The following is a 5,799-nucleotide window of genomic DNA, read 5'->3' on the forward strand; positions in this document are numbered from 1 at the left end:
TCGTTCTGCTGGGCTGGTCTTTCTCCTCACAGCGCAGCCTGGGGAATGTGTGTCCCTTCATCCTCCCAAAGCCATACTTTTCACTTCCTTCAGCTACTCGGATTAAGAACAATAGCGACACCTGCTGTTGTCTACTGTGTGCATGGGCATGGGGCTGGTCCGTCAGAATTGGACTCTCCTCTCAGGCTCAGGGGTCAAAGGGCAGGGGTCAGGGTCAGACCGGAAAGAGTCCTGGAGGAGGGCCTAGGGAATGGACTTCAGGGCCAGCAACATGCACAAATAAGGGAGAAATTCTGATGTCTGATCTGAAATAAATCGAGCAGCTCCTATTTCTGGGACCCTGGGGAATCTGGCTTTTGCTCTTTGGAAAACTCAGCATAAAGTAGCAGAGAGCTGTTCTCTCTAATGCAAGTCTGTGGCACCATGGCCTGCCAAAAAGGCCTGCAGTGCCCTTGGGAAAGTTTTCTTTTCCTGTCAAAGTCTGGTGGAAAGAGGACAGGTGTCTGCTCACCAAGAACTCCTTAGGTGGGGCATGGCAGGGGCCCAGTTCAGAGACACTCCAATTCCTTCTGTGCTAGAGCCAACATATGCCAGGCACTACTGAGAGAAGTATTTGTCAAAACCATTCATGGAATTCATCATACATTTATTTAATCTTACATTTGACCATACTGGTTTCTTTCTCTTTCCTTTTTCCCTCTACCAGTTAACTAACATTTCCCAGGTGGTTTGGATGACTCTGCCCAAATCTGCAACCCAGAGTTCTCCTGGAAAGTGACTGTTCAAGCCTTGTGTCGAAGTCCCGGGAGAAGAATCCGTTTTCTGTCAGGACTATGAGTTGGGAATTACTCCCCACTGTGAAATTATACATTTGTAAATGATGGCCAGGTTCAGAGATACTAATTTATTTCTAGAGGAGAGGTGACCTGATAACCTTCTTTCCTCTCATCACTATCACAAGGCAGGAAAAGGTTAATAGATTAGTATGACAGTATTCTGAGGACAGTAGAGAAATCCCAGCTGCAGAAAGACCTGGTCTTTGGCTCTCATCAGACTCTCTCCATATCCTGATTCTACGGGAACAAGTTTTTGCACAGAAAGAGAAGGTGTGATTGTTCAGATGGGGCCTGGTGAAGGGCATGCAGATGTTGCTCATGCAGTGGCCACATTTCCTATTGTAACTTTGACATCTAGGAACCAACAACATGTCAAGTATTCTTCCAGCCCATACTCTGCCTGGGTTTTTGGGAGCTGAGAGAGCTCGCTTGGCTCCCCCACTTACTGGCCCCTTGGCCCTCAGTCCCTCTTCTATGTCATAACTGAGGACCACCTGTCATGATTGTTCAAAGGAACATCTCTGGAGTTCCAAGCCCAGGACTGGGCCCACTGTAGGCACCTGGTAAGTGTTGGCAGTTTCCATTGTCTTCTCCCACTAACTAGGAACAAACTGATGCCATCGCTGTACCTTTCCTTACTGTGAACTTCCCCTTTGCCATCTCCTTGCACATTCATGCCTATGTCTGCCAGCAACTTTGCCCAGGATCACCATTCATATCCAACCAAAAATCTTTTTTTAATGGCAGGTAGGCTTCTAATTAAGTTAAAATTCCTTGTAAAGGATAATCCCAGCAGGCCCAGGTTGCTCAAGCCCTGTATATTCTATAGGAAATACCCGTCTCTAAGGGACTGGTCCTTGTTGAGCTGCTGGTGGACCACTACTATGTTCCTGGCATATTTTGCCTAATAAAGCGTTTTGTATCCAGGCATCACTGTTCTAGTTTGACTAGTTAGTTTATGATAATAGTTTGACTTGTAGCAAACATCTGTTTGCCCTGGGCCATGCTCTATTATTTTGATGCCTGGGGGCTGTAGAACAAGTAGCTGAAGTCAGTCACATGGATGCTGCATGACTGCCTAATGACCTTAAATAAAAACTCTGGACTCCAAGACTTGGGGCAGCTGCCCTAGCTGGCAACATTTTGCTTGTGTTGTCACACATTGTTTCTGGGAGAATTAAACATTGTCTGTGTGACTCCTTTGGGAGAAGATCACTGGTATCTTATGACTGCTTTCCACTGGACTTCATTCATGTACTTTATTTGTTGATATTACTCTGCAGACTTTCACTGTAATAAATCATAACCAAATATACAACAGCTCAGAAGGACTCACTGGACTTTGAAAAGTATAGTGGGTTTCTTGAGACCTGCATCATTAGGGAATTGTCAAGCCTGAGGGTGGTCTTGGGGATCCCTAACACCACACTGTCACTACAGATTCTCATACAGTATTACAGTATTCCCTCACTTATTGAGGGTATTATGTTCTAGACTCCCCCCCCATGATAGGTGAAAATCTGCAAAGTAGGAACCTTACATTTATTTAAGCATTTATATATATATTTTAAGGCTTTATAAACCCTTCCTATACACTTATAAACCATTCCCAGTCCCTTACTAACCTTTCCCACTCCCTTATTAACCTTTTCCACACTTTTATAAACACTACTTATGTTCTTAAACATATTCTACACTCTCAAACCTACGTAACTTTAACAACATACGTATACAGTATGGCAAAATCCTGCGATATAGTGAAAAATCCGCAATAAATAATTAAATATAATGTTTTTAAAAATCCCGCAATACAGTGAGGCCACGATAAGTGAACTGTGATATAGAGAGGGACTACTTACTGTATTGGTACACAGTCTACAGTTTATTTCAGCCATCCCAGTGAGTGAGTTTTCTGAACCCACTTTGATTCTACCCTCAGCAATGTACTTGCTTGGTATTTGTAAGGAAGTTGCAGACCTGAATAGCAGAACCTAGAGGGCACAACTCTACTCCCACCTCTGAGAAGCAGAGGTCCTGTGTGTTTGCAGTGGGTAGGAGCTGAGAGAGCTTGCTTTATTGCTGTGGTATAGTGTTCTGCTGAGGGTCTCAGGCACCAGCCTCTTCCTGGAAGCTTTGCCTGTAATGACTGTGGTGACAAGCCTATCAACCAATATCTTGATGAAGTTATGCTCTCTGAACTGTGTGAGTTCCTGTAGGGAAGAATAGGCCAGTTGCAAGCATTTTCTTGGCTGGACTCCATTGCTCTTTCTGCTGCTGCCCCTGCAGATTTTCACAGGCTGGAGAGCATGCAGAGTTAAGTGGACCTGGAATAGATGTTATGGGAATCCACCCTAGAGAACTGGTGGATGGTTCTAAAATGTTAGCTTGAAGCCAATCCCTTGGTTGTCAGGTGGCTCAGAGGTTAGAGCTCCAGAGTTTGAGTGACTGTGGGCATTAGTTGAGAAGTGTGTGCACCATGATATATCCGCAAGGAGGATGACTTCAGCTAACCCAAAGCTGGTTCTACTTCTGAGGCCTCTTCCTCTTCTTGAAAGATGCTACATGAAGTGAGTATATAGTAACATGTACTGTGGACTTTGGCTATGCCAGCGACTGTGCTGTTATTAATATTCATTACTAATTTAAAATTATATTAGATTCCCTCATTATTATAATATTGCATCTTCCAGATAAGGAGACTGGAGCACATAGATGTCAATGTAATTCACCCAAAACTTCACAGCTAGTAAAGGAAATCAAGATATAAGATTATGCAAATTGGTTTGAGGATATATACCATTGACCTCTGTGCCATTCTGCAATTATTAGAGCACCTTCATTTAAGAAAAAGGATCCAGTGGTTACATGACTTGGTCAGTTTTGTGCAGCGGTAAGTGGCAGAACTCAAACTAGAACCTAGGTCTCCTGATTCCAAATTCCATTCTTTTTTCAAGCTGACATTTGTCTTATCTCTGGCCCTCTGGAGCAGTCATCTCAAACTTTAATTGTGTAGGGTTCCCCTAGGTACCTCATTAAATTGAAGATTCTGATTCAGTAGTTCTGTGGTGGGCCTGATATTCTGCATTTTTAACAAGCTCAAAGATGGTGTTAATGTTCTGATCCTCAGACTACTCTCTGAGTCAAAACAAGGTTCTAGGGACACCTTGGTTTAGCAGTTGTGACTTCCAAGCAGGACAAGTTCCTTAAACACACATACACAGAGACACAGATGGTCAGGGAGAAGCAATAGAACTGGGTTGCTATCTGAATCTTAGTAGTGTGATCCCTCAACAACTCCTTTCTGGGGTTGAAGATTCTGAGGTCCATGGAAGGAACAGATGCTTCAGGAGGTTGTTAGCAGGCTGTGACTAGGATTTGTCCCACTTGACTGTTCCTCCCTTCCCTATGCCTCTCACTTTGTACAGTGGGTTTGGGGTAGGAGAACAGTAAAGAAATGGGCATTATTTGATGTCAGATTATTTAAGACTTTATATAGAAAACCAGTATTATCTCTTTTCCAGTCCTCCTTGCCCTCCATGCTGTACTAAATACAGGACTTGGCTGCCCAGGAAGACCCAGCTGTACTGAGCCCAGGAGAAAGGTAAAAAATAGCTCCCTTTATATGTCTGCATGCCCATGCATGCACCACCCTGGGGAAAATGGAGCCACGGGGATCTCTCAGATCTCTAGACACCAACTGTAAGTCCAGTTGCCTCTCCACAAATACCAGGGACTACTAGTAACTAGAAACATGCTATAGCCCTTGTATTAGTCAAGGTAAGCCAAACCACTGGAATAACTAGACCCAAAATATAATGGGTCTTACTCATAAGAATCAACCATTAATATTCCATATTGATAGGTGACATTCCATCATATGGACCCAAGTTGTTGGCATCTCTGCTCTCTTCAACATGGCTTCCAAGACAATCTGGTCATCATCATTACTGGAAATCAGAAAGAGAATGGTGGAACATATGTTGGGAGCCACCACTGGCTTTCAGGATCACCATGGTACAGGAAGCTAGGAAGCTTTTTCTGTCACACAGCAGTCAGAAAACCATGGTTGACAGCACAATTGTCCCATGATAGGATGGGTGGGTCATTAACATATAAAGGAGTCACATCTGTTAAAAATAATTGTCTACTCTCTCTCCCAGAGGAAAAGAATGGTGTCTACTTCCCTTCTTCCATATTTCATGCAGAGAGATCACATTGGCAAGGAATTCTGAGAAATATTGTCTCAATACTTCCACCCCTGCAATACAGGGCAGAAAATGGGAGTAGGAATGTTGTGAAGTGCCAACAGACAATTACGTGACATGTCTTTGAAAAATCTCACTGAAATAGAAAGATTTGTCTCCCTTTTTGCTTTTTTTCAGACTGAAGTTGAAGTCTGCAGACATCTCCAGTGTCACTCTGCAAACTGAGGCATCAGCTGTTAAAGTAAATAACAGTGGTTTGTGTCATGGAATTTTTTCTTTTCTACTGCCTACACCCTATGATTATCAAGTGAGCTCTAATTTGTGCTCCCTACTATCATTGTGCACTCTTGTACATCTATGTACTTATAGATGTACATATACATACACATATAAACCCATATCGCAGATAGCAAATCCCCTGATTGAGAGCACTGGGCTCCAAAACCCTGAGCATCTTCACAGTGGAGGAGCCCAAAATAGTCATAGGCTATGGGGCCAATGAGGTTTCAGATGAGTTGGGAGAAATTTCTAGATTCTGCCCCAATGTCCTTGGCCTCAGGGGCTAAAGTTGTAGTCATGGGGGAATTTGGGTATGAAGCATCCTCCTGTGTCCTGATCTTGGAAATTGACCCCAGGATTTATTTTGTATAGCACCTCTGAGAGAGTTCCCATCCATAGAAAGAACCTTTTCACCTTCCTAGAGACCAGTCTACTCGGTGACATCTCAGTGAACATGAGTAAATCATAGTGACTCAACA

Source organism: Furipterus horrens, unplaced genomic scaffold (genome assembly GCF_987537825.1).
Source record: "Furipterus horrens unplaced genomic scaffold, mFurHor1.1.pri manual_scaffold_17, whole genome shotgun sequence".
In the NCBI taxonomy this organism is placed as follows: Eukaryota; Metazoa; Chordata; class Mammalia; order Chiroptera; family Furipteridae; genus Furipterus; species Furipterus horrens.